Source organism: Pteropus alecto, unplaced genomic scaffold (assembly GCF_000325575.1).
Source record: "Pteropus alecto unplaced genomic scaffold, ASM32557v1 scaffold95, whole genome shotgun sequence".
Taxonomy (NCBI): Eukaryota; Metazoa; Chordata; class Mammalia; order Chiroptera; family Pteropodidae; genus Pteropus; species Pteropus alecto.
The window spans coordinates 22642474-22661476 of record NW_006441071.1 but is presented as its reverse complement, the minus strand read 5'-3'; the positions used below and the strand labels follow the sequence as shown (position 1 = coordinate 22661476).

The 19003-nt window shown below is 34.9% G+C and overlaps 1 pseudogene; it reads right to left on the bottom strand.

The window, feature by feature from the left end:
* Window positions 1-3329: 3329 nt before the first annotated feature.
* Window positions 3330-11414, bottom strand: LOC102892371 (annotated as a pseudogene).
* Window positions 11415-19003: the final 7589 nt, after the last annotated feature.

The following is a 19003-nucleotide window of genomic DNA, read 5'->3' as shown; positions in this document are numbered from 1 at the left end:
AAAGCCATTAAGTGAAAAGATGTGATAGCACAGTATATTTTAAAGTATAATCCCACAGATTTATTGCTAATTTCAAAAAGAAAGAAATATCTTTATAAAGGTGAAATCTTATTGTTACCACTGTGACCAATAGTCAAATTTAGATGAGAAAGAATGATGCATCATGACCTCCAAGTATGAATGCATAACCTACAAAGTATCCTTCCCGAAAATGCTTAACCGAAATCTATTCAAGCCCTTCAACTTCCAGTCTTTCAAGAAATATAAGAGCTAGAAGAACAAGTTAAATGACTTCAAGAATAAACAATCAAACACATATAAAATGTGGAATATTATACAAGAACTTCTTGGTATCTACAAAATGTTGTCATAAAAAAAGAGGGATTAGAGAATACTCTTCTAGAATAAAAATACAAAGTGCAAGTAAAAAACCTAATGCAATGTATACATGTTGTCATAATGCTGGTTTAAAAAATCAGCCATAAAATATAGTTTTGAAATAAATTGGGAAATTTTAATTTGGACTGGGTATTATATAATATTGGAGAAATATTAATTTCCTTAGATGTGTTAATGATATGTGACTGTGTAAGAGAATGTTATTATTCTTAGAAGAGGTACACTGCAGTATTCAATAGTAAAGGATCATGATAAATAAGTAGATATATTCAAATATGCTGAAATATGTTAACATCTAACTAGTAGGTATATGGGTGTTGCATCTGGGTGATGGGTTTATGGCTATTCATTACGCTATTTTTTTAATACTTCTATCTTCCTTGTATGTTTAAATTTTTTCATAATATATAGTTGAAAAAGTAAAAGATCAAGTTTTGAGAATCAGCACAAAAGGCATAATCACATGACCTGTAGAGAGAGGCTCCACACTGGAACTCCATGTTAGGAAACTGCCTCAGTTGAGCCATGGAAAGGAGACTTGAGATCTAGAAAGTTAGCATTTGTCTAATGATGGATCTTATTCCCCTAAAAAGAGAAAGGATTCAGTGACTAAGTTTTAATTCTAAGCCCCCAAGCAAAAGTTTCAGAAAGGGACCTTTTGGACTTTGCTAATTGTAAATTAATCAGCTCTCTAATAGTGAGAAGGCTCCCTTCTTCCTTCAACCCCCTCTTCCCATTCCTCACTGTTTATGCCTAGGGCAAGAATGAGACATTTTATAGAACACAGAGAAGCTCTTAGAGATGATGATATCATTACTTGGTTGGTAGTGATGAATAGAGCACTGGAATAATTATAATCTGTAAAATTTTCAACGATTAATATACTTTTTCCTTTATTGAGTGGAGTGGTTGGTGGAATAATGGTAAAGAGGGTGGGTTGTGGAGTTAGACTGCCTATGTTCAACACTGGACTCCACCACTTAGTAACTGTGTGAATGTAAACTGGTGAAGCCATTTTTCCATACATGTAAATGGGCTAGTACCCGTTTCAGAGTCACATGAGAATGAAGAATGATACATAATGCATAAGGCATTATTAGCACAGAACCTAGCAAAAAGTAAGTCCAAAAATGTTAATAATAATAATTATAATTATTATTCACTGAAGGGAAGTGAACCCTCATGAACAAGTTGAAAGGTAGATTCCTATTGGGTCTTTAGAACATCCATAGGCAGGAAATAAATTTTGGCCTCTTGGTAATTTAGATCAAATTTATTGTATATTTAACTATCTCCACAAAGGTCCTGAGAATTCTTTCATCACAAACCTGGCACTACCTGTTCATCTCCAGCATCCCGAGAAAAGCTGGAGTCAGGACACCATGGAGAGAGAGAAGAACTACAACATCTTCTGTCTGCTATACAATAGTGATGCTCTGTTTCACTGATTTGGTGTCTACAAAGCAAACAGTTAACCCCTTTCCATGGGAGCTGCTATTTTAGCACTCTTTACCAGAGGTGTTAAAATGTAAAACAATTGTTAAATTAACTATTGGTTGTTGGAAAACAAAAACATTCCTTAAACACATTTTTTCATTTTTTGCCTGAGACCCCATGTCAAATACTGTGGGGTTCCTGGCCGTTGAGATGGCATTTTGTGTTATGATTTCCCTGATTATTCATCAAACACTCAAAGACACCACTTTGCCTTCTAATTTTACTTAATATAGATTTTTAAAATTATACGTGGCCATTGACACCCATATGTTTCTGATGCCAGTGAAATGTTTTTTCTTTTCTATTTTTTTGGTTGGAATCAACCAGTAAAATTTTTTATTTTAAGAGTTATCTTAAAATATGAGACTCCCCACTTGTCCATTAGCCTTCAAACTTCTGAAAATGTTTTTGATAACTGATGAAATCTGCAGAAATCATAGATGATTAAATAAAACTTCTCCCTGCCAATATTATAAGAATCTAACGCTTTTATAAAAAAAGAACTTCTGAAAGAAAGTTTAGTAGTACCAAAAATGGCAATTCTGTGATCCTCATACTGGGAAGGCCTGAATAAAGATGCAGGCCTGAATAAAGATGCATATTGAATAGGACAGCCTCTTTTTAACTGCCTCCTTTAAGGAAGAAGGTTTATATATGATAGTAACTGCAAGAAAGCTGCTTTAAAAAAACCTGTGAAGAATACTAACATTAATGCACTGTAATTGCTGTAAAATAAGCTAAGTTTGTATAAAATGTCCTTTACTTGCAAATTATAGGTTTAGAATCAGGCTTATCTCAAGTGTCCTACATCAAACAAGTGTTTTTTGTATAATCATTGGTATCAAATGGTATTATTTAAAGGCTAGTTGTATGTTATACTTAACATGCAACTTTCTTTCGCCTGCTTCTCACATCACAATCAGAAGGCTGCTGGTAATTTTTCTACTTCAAGAAGAAAAATCAAAATTATAAACGAGTCTCTTATATAATAGTTCTGGCCACAAACTTAGTAACACCTATTTCAAAGAAAATACAGACAATGCCTGACTATATTTTTATACTTAATTTTGAAGATATTCATAAGAAACTTTAACCATTTTAGATTTGAAAGCCTTGTATTCTAAACCAGAATGGGTTAGGCCGGTCTTTCTTTATCTAAACAACTAAGAAGTAAAAAGCATTAAAACTGGCAAAAGCTTTGTTGTTATTGTTATTGTTTTTATTATAAAAGGCAAACGAACAGCAATAAAATATTTGTACATCAAATCTTGCTTTCTATATCTTTACTATACCACAAATGTACTACTTTAAAATTCTGCCAATTCAAGCCTGGAACTCTGTTTCCCAATACTTCTGGGTAATTATAGTTCAATCACATAATTGTGTCTTTTGTTCTCAACTTCTGCAGAGTCCTGTGAATTAGAGCTAGAAGTCTAAGTCTCTGCAACAACCAAGTCTCTGGTGATTTAAAAGCGGCAGTGAAGAAACTTGGTTGAATCTTCTTCTCATTGGTATCAACAGAAAGTCTACACTCAATGTCTGCCATTTTGGTCAATAAATGTATTTGAACTGATGATGGAAAGTTAATTCAATGTACAAATAAGGGTATCACATAATGCCAACCTCTTCAAAGTCTTCAACTTCATAATATTTTTATAGGCTGTAATGAAGTTATGATTCAATATCCAGTGCAGAATATTGGCAAAATCAAACTTAAAGGGAGGTCCTGTATACATGTACATAATCTGTCTTGTCTCCCTTCCAAAAACCTTTTTGGTGCTCTGCAAGACATTTAGAGCTCTTCACATATCCATCGGAAAGAATTACAAATGCTTTAAATCCATCTTCATCTATGTCAACTTTTCTTCTATGGCATACATGTCTTATACAGGCAACAATAAGTTCCAGGGTCAAAGGACTAACTTCAAGACTAATACAACAGGACAGTAATGCAAGGATGATCTTTGACAGATAGTTAAGATAAGGCATTCTTCATAATTTTCTCAATCACTCTATTTTTCAGATATTCTGAACATTGTGAGTCATGGCATGAACCTCTAGTTTTAAACCTTTCTTAAACATTGTCTAGTGCTGGCAAATCTCAGGATTGGTTCCTAAATGACATTTGTTCCTTGAAGAGCAAGGTGCTAAATTTTTTATTTTTGTATAGTTGTTTAGCACAGGCTAGGATAGTGGATGTCTATCCTCTCCCTGGAGCATCTTTGAGAAGTAGATGGGGCAATCAGTCTTAACTGAAAAAATTTTGAATGGTTCTCAGGATGTCCTGATGAGATATGTGGCTTATGTTGAGATATGTGGCTTCTTAGATTAAGAGAGAATTTTAGAAACATATTGTGTTTACCATATTAACATTAATCAAAAGAAAGCTGCTGCACCTATATTAATTTCAAACAAAGCAGAATTTAGAGCAAGAAAAATTATCAGAGATAAGAGGGGCACTACCTGAGTCAATTCTCCAAGAAATGTAACAATCTTTAGTGTATATGTACTCACAACAGAGCATCAAAATACATAAGGCAAAAACTGATAGAAATCTAAGGAAAAATAGATGAACCTAGTATCATAGTTGGAGACTTCAACACCTTTCTATCAGAAAGGGACACATTTAGCAGGTAGAAAAATCAGTAAGGATATAATTGAACTCAACAGCACCACCAACCAACCAGATATAACGGACATCTATAGAATGATCCATCCAACAACAGCAGAATACACATTATTTTCAAGCTCATGTGGAAAATTCATCAAGACAGATCACATTCTGGGCCATAAAACACACCTTAACAAATTTAAAAGAATAAAAATTATACAATGTATGCTCTCAAACTACACTCGAATTAACTAGAAATCAATAACAAAAAGATAGCTAGAAAATCCCAGTATACTAGAGAGTAACAACACACTTCTAAATAATGCATGGATCAAAGTCTTAAATGACAAAATTTTGAATGGTTCTCAGGATGTCCTGATGAGATATCTGTAGTCACATCTTTTATTTCTCAAGAGAAATGAAAAAATTTTAACTCAATTGAAATAAAAATACAACTTACCAAAATCTGTGAAATGCAGTAAAACAATGTTTAGAGGGAAATGTATAACACTGACTGAATACATGAGAAAAGAAGATAGATCTAAAATTGGTAATCTAAGCTTCCACCTTAGGAAACTAGAAAAAGAAGAGTACATTAAATCTAAAATAGGCAGAAGAAAAGAAATAAAAATTAGACCAATGTTGAGGAGCCATTTTGTTCTTTTCTTCTAGGAAGTTTATAGTTTCAGCTCTTACATTTAAGTCTTTAATGCATTTTGAGTTAATTTGTGTAAATTGTGTAAAATAGGGGTCAAATTTCATTCTTCTGCATATGATTATCCAGTGTTCTCAACACCATTTATGAAAAGACTAACTTTCCCCATTGAAGATTCTTGGCTCTCTCATCAAATATCAGTTGACCATATATGCATGGGTTTATTTCTGGGCTTTTGATTCACTTCCACTGGTATATGTGTCTCTCTGTTTTTTTTGAAGTATTGATTATAATAGCCTTGCGGTATAGTTTGAAATCAGGAAGTGTGATGCCTCCAGCTTTGCTCTTTTTTCTCAGGATTGCTTTCAATTTTCAGGGTCTTTTTTGGTTCCATGTAATTTTTAGAATTGTTTTTTCTATTTCTGTGAAAAAATATCATTGTAATGTTGAATGTATAGATGGCTTTGGGTAGTATGGACACTTTACGATATTAATTCTACCAATTCAGAAACACAAGATATCTTTCTATTTGTCTGTATCATTTTGGATTTCTTTCACCAGAGTCTTATAGTTTTCAGTTTACAGATCTTTCACCCTCCTCAGATAAATTTATTCTTAAGCATTTTATTGTTTTTGATACTATTGTGATGGGACTGCTTTCTTTATTTACTTTTCAGATAGTTCATTATTAGTGTATAGAAATGCAACTAATTTCTGTATGTTCATTTTGTATTGTGCAACTATACTGAGTTTATTAATTAGTTTTAACATTTTTTTGATGGGTCTTAAGGTTTTCTATGTCTAAGATCATATTATCTGCAAACAAAGATAATTTTAATTCTTTCCTTTGATTTGGATGGCTTTTATTTCTGTTTCTTGCCTAATTGCTCTGGCTAGAGCTTCTAGTACTAAGTTGGATAAAAATTGCAAGAGTAGGCATCTTATCTTTTTTCCGATCTTAGAAGAAAAGCTTTCAACCTTTCATCATTGAATATAATGTCAGATGTGGGCTTGTCATATATGACCTTTGTTATGTGGAGGTATGTTCTTTCTATATCCAATTTGTTGAGTGTTTTTATCATGAAAAGATGTTTTATTTGTTAATTGTTTTTTCTGCATCAATTCAGATCATCATATGATTTTCATCCTTTCTCCTGTTAATGTGCTGTTGTTGTATAAAATGTATTGATTTGCATATGTCGAATAACCTTTGCATCCCAGGGAAAATCTCACTTGATCATGGTATATGATTCTTTTATTGTGTTGATGAATTTGAAGATTTTTGCATTTAGATTTATTAGGGATAGTGGCCTATAGTTTTCTTTTCTGGTATTGTCTTTATTGGCTTTTGTATCAGAATAATATTCCTTTCAGAAAATGAGTTTGGGAAAACTCGGTTTTATAAGAGTTTGAGAAAGACTGCTGTTAATTCTTCTTTAAATGTTTTGTAAAATTCACCAGTGAAGCCATCTGGTCCTGGACTCTTTTTGTTGGGAGGTTTTTGATTATTGATTCAATCTCCTTACTCATTATTGGATTGTTCAGATTTTCCATTAATTATTCGATTTTGGTACATTGAATGTTTCTAGGAAATTATTCATTTTTTATAGGCTATCCAATTTGTTGGCACATAACTGTTCACAGTACTTTCTTAGGTCTTTTGTATTTCTGCGGTATCAGTTGTAATGTCTCCTCCAAAAGACATCTGATAAAGAACTGTTATCCAAATTATATAAAGAGCTCTTAAAACTCAACAACAAGATAATGAACAACCCAACTTTAAAATGGACAAAATATCTGAATAGACACTTTATCACAGATACAGATAGAAAGAAGCATATGAAGAGATGCTTCACACCATATGTCATCAGGTATTGCAAATTAAAACAAGATATCACCATACACTTATTAGAAAGGTGAAAATCCAAAACACTGATAACACTAAATACTGGAGAGGATGTGGAGTAACAGGAACTCTCATTCATTCTGGTGGAAATGAAAAATGGTACAGCCACTTTGGAAGACACTTTGGTGGGTTCTTACAAAACTAAACATTTTCTTACCCTACAATCCAGCAATCATGCTCCTTGGTATTTATTCAAAGGAGCTGAAAACTTACATCCATGCAAATCCCTGTACATGGATGTTTATAGACGCTTTATTCAGAATCGTTACAACTTGGAAGCAATCAACATGTCTTTCAGTAAATGAATGAATACGTAAACTGTGTGTATGCAGACAACGGAATCTTATTCAAAGCTAAAAAAGAAAAAAAGCCCTATCAAGCTATGAAAAGATAGGGAGAAACTAAATGCATAACACTAAGTGAAAGAAGCCAATCTGAAAAGGATACATATTGTACGAGTCCAACTATATGACATTCTAGAAAAGGGAAAACTATGGAGACAGTAAAAAGATCAGTGGTTCCCAGGGGTTAGTGTAAGAGAGGGATGAAAAGGCAGAGCACAGAGGATTTTTACAGCAGTGAAACTATTCTGAGTGATGCTGTAATGGTAGATACGTGTCATTACATATTTGTTAAAACCCAAAGACTGTAGAACACCTAGAGTGAACCTTAATATAAACTGTGGACTTTGAGTGATACTGCTGTATTAATGTAGGTTCACTGATTACAACAAATGTATCACTCTGGTGGAAGGTATGGATAGTAGGCAAGGTTGTATATTTAGGAGGTGGGGGTAGGGGTTATATAGGAACTCTCTGTACTTTCCACTGAATTTTGCTGTGAACCTACAACTGCTCTAAAAAAGTCTATTAATTTTTTTAAATCCAATTTAAATACTTACTTCACTACGTACTAGTTGTACAACAGCAATAACTTCTCTAGGCCTCCATTTCCTCACTTGTAATATAGGGCAAGAGCATACATCTCAAAGTGTTAATGTAATAAAAAGAATTATAATTCAGGTAAAGTGCTTAATATAGAGCCCAGTATACAGTATGCACTTAAGGAGCGTTAACAGTTATTATTATTTCTTTTATATTACAGATGTAGAAATCTCATTGTTTTCAGAGTATGGTGCTTTTGCTGACCAAGAAAGAAGGTGTAAAATGTTTAGAATTTACCTGACACCCTTCCCCCCAATAGAACTCAACAGACCTATCTCACTGTTTTTGAGAACTGATATGTACCTTGAAAAATTCCTTACACATGAAATATTAATTTTTTTTTTTTTTTGGAAAGCTACTCTGCCTCAGGGCTTCAGGTGTTTCTTCTGTTTAGATCAATAGATATTTTTAAGACTTTAGTGGGTTTAAAACTGAGATTAATTTTTTAAAAGCATGATGATTTTTTACATTGCCTTAAACTTGTTGGTCTGTTCTCTGCCTTGTGAACTATAATCTGGGGCAGGGAGTACAAAATTTGTATCACTTAAAAACTTCACAGTGAACAAGAATACTTTGGATTCTTCTACATTAATACTTCTACATTAGTTAATTCCTTTGAGGTGAAAAATTCGAATTAAAAAAAAGAAGAACATGAAGAGAAACTGAATAAAAAATCATGAGGAATTGGGAGAACTGAGCTAAAGGCATTAGTTGCCCAAGTGCTTTGATTTGTCTGGTGCAATTTGTTCTGTGTGTCACACAAAAATGTGGCTTTTATTTCCAAACGACAAGTGTGATGGAGTGCTTTTGAAAAACAACTGCATCATCGATGGCAATTTATAATAGTCTCACTGACAACTCATAGTTATCAAATTTAAGATACTTCATATTAGGAAAAAAAAGTAGCAAGCCTTTGAAAACATACATTTGGAAAAGGAGGTAGTGCTGAACTTGATGGAATGTCTGATATTACCCCAAGAGCCGACCTCTAGGAGTAGAGCTGATTAGAACTTGGCAGGATTAACTTTAGGGACTTACAAAATATGGTCTTTTTCTGGGAGATCCTAGCAAGCCTCAGGTAGTCTAGGATCCCTCTCCGGAGAGCAAGTGAAGCTTCCAATATTGAACCATTTTAGGAGATTTTCTCATGCACAGTCCTTGGCACATATTTGATTAAGGACTCAAAAAATATTGTGAATAGAAATATGATTTTATAATGATCGTCTTCCTAGCAAAAAATGCAGCACCTAAAGATATTACTATGGTTTAATGTGTAATGGTCACAGGAATAGCCTATATCACCAAGTATGAATAAATTTCTAAAAACTTCCTGCTATCTCTCACTAAACAGAGTTCTGTGCTGTTTTCTCTCCTCCTCCCCGTTTCTTGCTATAGTCTATCCTTGCTTTTAAGGTGGCCGCTGGCACACTTGGGAATTCCATTCTTAGTGGATACGTCTCATCATCAGAAAGACTGCTCGCCCTTTGGTCATCAGATAATAGAGTTGGCTGATTTCAGAAGCCATGGAAGCTTCAAGCTGATATCTCATCCACTGATTATGCATGATGTCACATGCATATTTTTTTTATACCACAAGCATAAATTTTATAATTTAGGTACCACAAGAAAATAAACTTAATAATTTATCAATCAACCATCAATATTAGTGAATGCTTGCTATAACCAAGATCATATACTAAGCCCTCTAAAGGCTACAAAAATAAACAAGGCAAGGGGTAGTGACCTCATCAGATTTGTAACATAATAAGATCTTGTTAAACTGCCTATGTAACTATTTGGAGGTGGGACTGTAGCAGAGATATTTACTTCTCCCCAAATACCCCTGCCACATTTTCCAGCTCTAACAGAAAGGACCAAAGGCTGTTAAGTGGAAGTGATGTCAACTCTTGGCTAAAGCATTTAAATGCATCACTTCCACTTAACAGCCTCGAGCTCTCTCTTCCTCTACTGTGGCAAGCAACCTGAAGGTCATATGTTCCTGATGACATAACTACAAAACTAAAACTGCCTCGATCCCAGATTGATCACTTGGATGGGAGACCAGAAGAGATGCCGGACCCCAGAAGATTTTGTTATGTGCAAACCGCTCTGATGTTAGAGTTGCTTATTGGTACAGCATTTCTTGGCCTATTTTGACTAATATAGGCTCTATAACTGAAGGGCTCTCTGGATATACACAATTCTATTTGTTTTCTGAATCAGAAGAAACCATTCTGTAGCCAGATTCTTGACCTCAGAGTCAGAAGTTGCTGCTTGAGGTATAATTGCTGTTGATTCCTAGATTTCTTCCACTTCCCATCTTCATTCTACTATATGATCTCAGGTAGTAACCTAACCTTTTTTCTCTTAAGGTTTATTAACTGGAAAAACAGAACAGAAGAAAACAAACCTAATAAAAGGATGAAAGGGTGTTTTGATGCAATGGATATGAAGCTGCTAGGTGCTTTGTTGCTGGGTGCCACAGGAATGCAGAATATTGTTTCTTTCTCTTTGAAAGTTCTCAGTACTTCAGTGAGAAAACTAGTAATTCTTATGGCCTGCCGCTTGGTGGAAGGTCTGTTGGTAGAATGGGTTTGACATTAAAATTGCATTGGTTACATAAGTGAAAATTTCAAACAATATTCTTAGGAAAAAATATAATATTTTGCGTTCTAGGTCTTATATTACAGCATGAAGGAATAAATTTCTTTAAAATGACATACAAGAAAGATATTTTGTTCAGAAAAGATGATAAAACCAAATAATATGCTAAGTATTAAAGGTTCTTGGGGTTTGGACAGGTAGTTTGGGGCTACCTGTTGTATTTCAAAATTTATTTCTGGGCAAAGCTAATCTCCCTGGACCCACAGAAGCTCTCTTGTGAATAGCAATTTGATGTAGGTCTGCCAGGCATCTTCATTTGTTTCTTGCTATATACTCTACATTATTTTCCACCCTACTTCCTTCCCAAGGAAGCTAATCTGTTTGGATTACACAAACTGACTCCTTTGCTTTATGCTTTCCTCTTGGGTTTGTCCTCCCCAGTGGGGAGCCTTTCCAGGTGATCAGAGAGAAAAAATAGGTCAGGTATTTAATCCTCATCCTCTCCCTACGGAGTTGCCTCAGGATGGCTGTGCCCCTCCATCCCAGATCGCTGCTCCCCTAAAGGTGGATGCTCAACAAAACTGTCTTCGTGGTTCTGGTAACCATTTTCTTTCCTTCAGACCAGCAGGGTGGTAACAGGTAACAGCTCTGTTGCTACTAATCCCAGGTTGGTGTATTATTCCGATGATTCCCTTAAACTCCACATAAATTGTCCCTTGATAAATAAACTCTCTTAATTACTTTAATTCGAATGTGTGATCTGTTTCCTATTGGACTTTCATTTAACACCCAGGACATTTCTACGCATCCCCCAAAAGTGTGATGCTCAACTTTCTGCTTCTCTTTCTTTTTAAATAATACACAATGCCTTCTTGTCTATCATCACCAAGCCACATGCAGAGACCTAGGATAAGGGCCAAATATGGCATAAAAAGTGAGGTACCAAGACATAGGATTGGTTTCTGGAAGGGAACAAGCATTAAGACTGGAGTGGAATTCAAAGATATGGTCAGTGTTCTGTTTGCTAATTAAAACAAAATGTTTACATTTCGGTAAGATCCAGTTTGATGTAGTACATAAAAATTTTCTTCCTCACTTTTTCCCCATAGCATTTTAGAGAGGCAATATAGAATTTTGGTTAAAGCATGAAGTTTAGAGTTGATCTTTTTAGTTAAATTCTGATTCTGACACTTACAACTTGTATGACATTGGAGAAGTTATTTAACTTCTCTGTCTCAGGTTCCTCACCTGTTAAATGTAGCTAATGCTATTACTTTTAAGGATTTGTGAAGATTAAAGTAGTTGGTATATGGAAATACCCAGAATAGTGCCCAACCCATAGTGTGTTGTAAATGTTAACTATTAATATTTGAAACCAGAATAAATCTTAGAGTATTTAGACTAAGTCATTAGACAGGAGATAAAGGAGTAGAGACCAAATTGCTTGGTCAGTCACAGCAAAGATTAATTTTCAGGTTTGTTCACTGATTTATTAATGCAACGAATACATATCTCACCAGTACAATTGAGATAACAAAGTTGCATTAATTTTGCCAAGTCTATAAAAAAGGGTTAGAGCCAGAATGAATACTAAACAAACAAACAGCAATAACAACAAACATAACCACAAAACAAAGCCCTAGATCCCACCTGTTCATCTGTCTCTTCTCTCATCATGCTATCTATCTGTGGTGCTGCCTAGCTGTCAGAATGTCTGCCTTGAAATTTAATCAGTTTCCTGCCTAGCATCCTTTGGAAAATCCACTCACATCATATGGGTACAACATTTGATGCTTAGATCTTGTTTTTTGGCTGATACGCAAAAATGAAAAAGAGCAAGAAATTCCCCCAGAGACTTCACAGCTGTGCATGCGAAAGAACACAAATCTCTCCAACTAAGATATAGGGGGAAAAAAAAAAACCTCGAAGTAATTTATGCTCTAAGATTTCCCCTTGGATCTGCATTTTCTGAAAGTCTCAGATGGTATGTTTTGTGTATGTGCTAATTTCATCCTCCTTGGTCAAACCATCTACCTCTGGGAGTACAGAAGTCCTGCTGGTTGGGGAATTGTCTCTGTCACTGGGGAGGGTAACATTTCACTAAATCCTTATTTAACTGTGAAGACAGCTGTAAACCCTTTGAATTCATAAGTGAAATTAATCGCAGAATTCTGTAGGGTGGGTGTGGTGCTACCCAAAGATTCCCCAAGTGCAAAGCTAATCTTTGAGTTAAAAAGTAGCAAATCAGCATGCTCAGTTCAGGATGAATGGTGCGATTCCCTTGACTGCCAGGGAAAAGGGCTGGATAAGACTTAACCAAATAACAAAACAAAACTAAATTCATTTATTAACTAAGGCTGGGTCAACATAGGACATGACAAAGTATACAACTGAAACAATTTTACAGAGAATTTGTGTTTGAAACAATGTCTTGGAGGATAAAAAGGCTTAATTGTTTTTCTTATATTGTAAATCTACAGTCAATAATTTTAATAAAAAATTATTCAGCATTAGGGAAGGAAGTTGGGATATTTTTCATGGTCCTGGCTGGAAGTCAAAAGTCTTGGTGTGTGTTCCCAGTGCTAGAATTGCCTGTTGGTCAATTTTTGGGCCAATCACTACTTCTTCCAATGCCTCAGTATTTTTTTTTATCATTGTAAATAACATATCTGTGACCTGCTTTTAACATACACACATACACACACGCACATTTCTTTACATAGTGGGGAGTTTGAGATTACTAACATTCAATTTGAGTTATAAAAATGTAGTCTGGATTTAGGAACATAACTATTGAGACAGATGAAGAACACCATGCCATGCTATTATTGGGAAGAATATTTCAAATTTTGGGTGGGGAGAACACTATTTGGAGTTCAAACCACTTTCCCCGTATGCTCAGTAATGACAACAGTGGAAAATAGAGCTTTAAGTTAACCTTTTGATGAGCAGATCTGCATTACTTTAGTGCATGTCATAAATTGTCTTGAAAAATAAAATATCCTCCTGCATTGCTTTACAAAATAAAGCTTGCTCTATTTTGCTAAATGGTTTGTAAAGGAGTCACCAGATACTGTCACCTGAACTTCTGATATTACATTTAATATCAACACACACACACACACACACACACACACAGCTTACTTTAAATGTGGAAATGTGAAGATCCTCATGTTACAAATAGTATAAACCTCTGCCTTTTCACTGAAGTGGGGACCAGTTATCTTTACCCATTTTCCCCTTTCCTTGCTCTTCCTTTGCATTCAATACTTAGAGGTGGACTCAAGGTTCTCAAATCCATAGCAATTGTTAAGGTCAAATTTCCCCCTCCTCCAACCTCTAACCCCTTCCCACTCCCCACCTGTCTTTTAAGGGATAAGATACTAAATGTTGGAAAATCGAACTCTCCCTGTCTCATAATCATCACCTCAAAGGTCAAATGAAGATTTCTCTTGTGATAGATTTGCATTTTACAAATAAGGTTAATTTATATCTTTGGTTCATCCTAAATCGGGTTAAAGGCTCTTTCAAATATACTTACGGGTGTCCTACAGACTAGTCAGATTGCACACACTTGGTTAAGATATTTGAGAACCTATCTCAAGTTCCAGGAATTAGCTATTCCTGAAAAACTGAGCTTCTTTTTTAGGGGATTGTTCTGAATCAGCCTTCAGATTGGATTTTTCATGTTAGTATCAAAGAACTAAAAAAAGAAAATTGTTCTAGGAGGAACTACTTGGACAAAAAACTAACACATTGAGTATCTTTTACGTACTCCTAAAGATTTTCAACACTAGCTGGCTTCCACTGGCTTTGCGTGTGTTTTTAACTAAAGAGATGGAGATTGAGGCCAGCAAAATTCTCTTCAGATATAAAATTGTCTAGTGCCCAGTTAATCTGAGGGGTGTATGATGGAACTTTTTCAGTTATTACTTTCTCTTTTATTCTATTCTTTCTTGCCTCTTGATCTTGAACGCTAGTTGTTCTAGTCAGAGTTCTTCATGGAACTCACTGTGATGAACAAACCAAAAAACGAAATAAAAAATTGTTTCATCATTTCCATGTAGTAAGAAATCTGGCTGAGGTTTGTAATTAATGCATAATCCACCTGTGTGGAAGACAGAATAGTGGCTCCCCAAAATATCCACATCCTAATCCTCAGAACCTGTTGCGAATGTTAACTGATATGGAAAAAGGGACTTTGCAAATGTGATTAAATTGAGAATACTGAGATGGGGAGATTATTCTGGATTATGCTGGGGGCCCTACATGGTATATCATAAGTATCTTTATAAGAGGTAGTCAAAGGGACTCTTGACCAAAGAAGAGAAGGTGATGTGATGATGGAAGTAGGCTTTGAAGATGGAAGAAAGGGACACCAGCTAAACACAGGTTGCTACTCGCAGCTGAAAAAAATGGGAAACAGGCTCTCCACTCAGAGCCTTTATAAGGAACCAATTTTGCCAACACTTAACTTTAGCCTGGTGAAATTAATTTTGGACTTTTCACCTCTAGGACTGTAAGAATGAAATTGTATTGTTTTAAGCCATCGTTTGTGGTAATTTGTTACAGCAACAATAGGAAACAAATATATCTGGCATTAAGCATTTGGATTTGCATCTATACAAATAATTTTGAAAACTTATTTTGAATTCTTATCAACACTGATTGTATCCAAGGACACATCATTACAAAAAGTTAAATGGATATTTGGCTGTGGAGTTCTGAATCTTGCCTTTATTAGGAATCATGATGTGATATAATCATAGCTATCTAATTTAGAAATTCAATTATGGGTATTTTAGGAATTATAGTAATAGAGTGTAATGACTTTGAGACTCTTTTTAGAAGCTGTATCTATATCATATATTAAAAAGTGAAAGATGAAAATTTCTAATTCTTAGATTTTAATCTTATTTAATGCAAGAAACAAACTAGTAGTGGATGTCAAGCATCTCATTTTTATCTTTTATGGCAAAACGCTCAATGTACTAAAAATAATAGTATGTAGAGGGTCAGGTAATCAGTTCTGGGACTGCTTTTTCCAGTGAGATGATCTGAAAAAAAATTCAGCTGGCAAATTTCATTGAGCAACTTAGAAAATTACAAACAATTCAGCAGGCCCTCACATATCTGAGTTTCTATCTAACTCTGCCTGAGATCTTGTCTGTAAAATATGATAAGAAGCTACTTATTGTCCCATGTAATAGAGATCTCAAGACTCACCTCTGAGAACTTGAACTCAATGTTTATCTATGTGTTATAGACTCCATGAAGCAACCTCTTATTAGATAGAGGCCAAAACTCCCATTCTCTATCGCATTTCCATGCCCATAAAGGTTTTTTTTTTTCCTTTTTGCCTCTTCAAAATCCTCAGCAAGTCTAGAAAAGCTGCATTAACTCTTTACTAAAAACAGAATAATAACTATTCACAGCACCTTTCTCCTTCTCATGGCCATCACCATTGCCATCCTCATCACTATCATCTCCATCACTAGTATTTGTAGTGCGCTTAGTTCACAAAAAACTTTTATTTGTAGCACCTCTTCAGAATGAGAATTACTGACCTTTGAAATTGGATGGAGAGCTGGGGCACTTCATCTTGCAAAGATTTTGTGGAGGAATCTGGGTAGCAATACTATCCTCCTTATGTACCTCCTAACAATGTATGTTACATGAGGTGAGCTTGCTAAATGTTTCAGAACTAACATTTGTAAATAAGGAAACTAATTTCAGAGAAATTCCGTTTTCCCAGTATCAGAAAGGCAGAAAGGGGATTGCAGGCACTAGAACTTCAAGTTTTTCCATTAAACAAAAGACCAAAAAAACAAACAAAAAAAGGCTCCATGGTATCATAGTTGAATAAAAGTTAGGAAGAGGCTCAAAAGGCAATGATTCATCAAAAAAAATACAAATTCATTGGCCTTATATCACCACATGTAAAGAACAGAGAAAAAAAAGAAATGAAACTTCATGATGTACCAGCTTTAAAAAAAAATCAACATCATAATATTGTCACTGGATGTTGACTATTTGTTGTAGAAAAAGAAGGAGTTTAGCAATGTTGCTGTAGGTCCTTTGTACTTTTTTCCTCATTATTTCTCTCAGTTGGAAACAGGAGTAAGACTTCCTTTCCTTTGTCAAACTGAAGGCAGTTTTCCCCTTCTAGACTTCTGTTTTCCTCATCAGCGGTTAATACACAGCTAACCCATCACAGGTTGATACATATATAAATTAACACAATTGCTTCTATTTGTAAAGGGAAACCCTATTGTCAGTAAAACATGGCAAGTGCTCTTTTAAAAGTCCCCAATCGCTCACAGTAAATGTGTTTAAATTGCTGGGGACCAACAAGGTATCTTGCTTTCTCTTGTAGACTCAATTCTACATCCAAGGAACACTTAGGTCATTGGGAAGACAATGATTGGTTAGAAAAACAGGATGAAATTTGGGGCATTACACTGAATGTTCCCTAAATCAGACTGATTTAGCTTAACGAGGTTCCATAATTCCAGGTGAAAGAAAGCTATCTCAACAACCCAATGATAGAGAAATTATGTTTGGTTTTTAAGATGAGAAAACAGAAATAGGCTAAGAAACTTATGAAACAGTATGACACTGAAGTTCAGAGTCAGGGCTTGAGTTTCACTGCCTTGAGCTCCAATTCTGACACAAATCATTAACTAGCTGTGTGACTGGGAAGAAAGTTGACTCTGATCCTTAGTTTCTTTTCTGGTAAAACGGGCATGGGATTTGGGACTAGGACCTACTGCATTCGGTTGTTTTGGGGGTTTATGTCAGATTATAAATAATCAATTATCATTAAAGTGACTGAGGTAGTAAATTTCAGAGATGGGGTTTAAAGCTCAAGCCCTTCTCATTGCACCATGTCACTCTTTGGATGATATTCACAAAAGCCAGACTTTCTCACAGTGAGATGTCTAGGGAGAGAATTTTAAAATGATCTTTCTGGTCAATTTAAATCTGCTGTGGAACAAGTTATCTACCTACAGGTGGAGTACCTATTATGTCTTAAATTGAATGCTGTCAATGGCTGCAAGAACATGGGATGGAAACCATGAATCCCACATAATTTCATGTTCCAGGATAAGGGATGAATGCCAGGAGATACAAATGGCGTTGCACAAGAGGGAATCTACCTGTCTGTTTAGAAATCAACTTTGAAAACGATCAGCTAAGAGTAATTCTGTTACATGCACACACTTATTGAGTCCATCCTGTGTCCTGTGTAGAAAACACCATGCAGTAAGGAATAGAAAGATTTCCTTAAAGATGAAATCCACATCATCCTACAGTTCATTTTGGCATAAGAGCCAGTGATACCAGTCTAAATCTTGTCACTCTGTGCCATGAAGCTGACAACAGGTCTAAAAATGAGAAAAATGGTGATTAGTAACAGAGAATAGAGGAAGGTGGAAGAAAATTGATAAGACTTCTTGGAAAAAAAAATATTGTGCCCCTACAATCTACTAGGCACTATAAGAGTTGGTTTTTAAGTTGGGTTCTGAAGGAAAGACAAAATTCAATAGTTAGATACAAAAAGAATCAAATGAGAGAGAGAGAGAGAGAGATGCCTGGGGTGCTGAGAACAGTTATGATTTATATGGCACATGGTTAATTATCATCTTGGGTAAATCCACTTTTTCATATGAACTTTCAATTACAGTCCATTGCAAGGTTTGCCTTCTTGCCACGATACTCTAAAATTTCATTCTAAATAATGTTCAAATTGTTTTTACAGTTCTTGTTTTAACATGCTTTTAATATTTTTGAAACCAGAAAAAGTTATTTCTAAGTAAATACCATATAATACCAAAATTAATTTTAAGTCAGGAAATTGTTTCTATAAATATGGTTTTAAAATCATCACACAGCTCTGAAAAGTTGTAAGAAATATTGCCTGGATCTAGTTTTTAAAATACTGTCCAAAACAATTTCCTTTTTTAGCTGGGCTCCTTTACTGAATCATATTAATTTATAAGTGAGTTTTTAAACCTGTCTCCAATGACTAAGAAATATCTCTCAACTGGTTTTTAAAAATATGAAATTCAATTGTGATTGTCAACATACCTGACTTTATTTATTGGTTAAGTTAAGCTTAATTAGGTAGGTATTATTTGTCCAGTTTTAAAAATGTGAAAACTAAGAAACACAGAAGTTAATACATTTTACGAGGCCAATATTACTTTGATACCAAAACCTGGTAAAGATAACACAAAAAAAGAAAACTACAGACCAATATCTCTCATGAACACAGATGCAAAAATCCTAAATAAGATACTAGCGAACTGAATACAGCAACATATTAAAAAGATTATATACCACGATCAAGTGGGCTTCATCCCAGAGGCACAGGGATGGTTCAA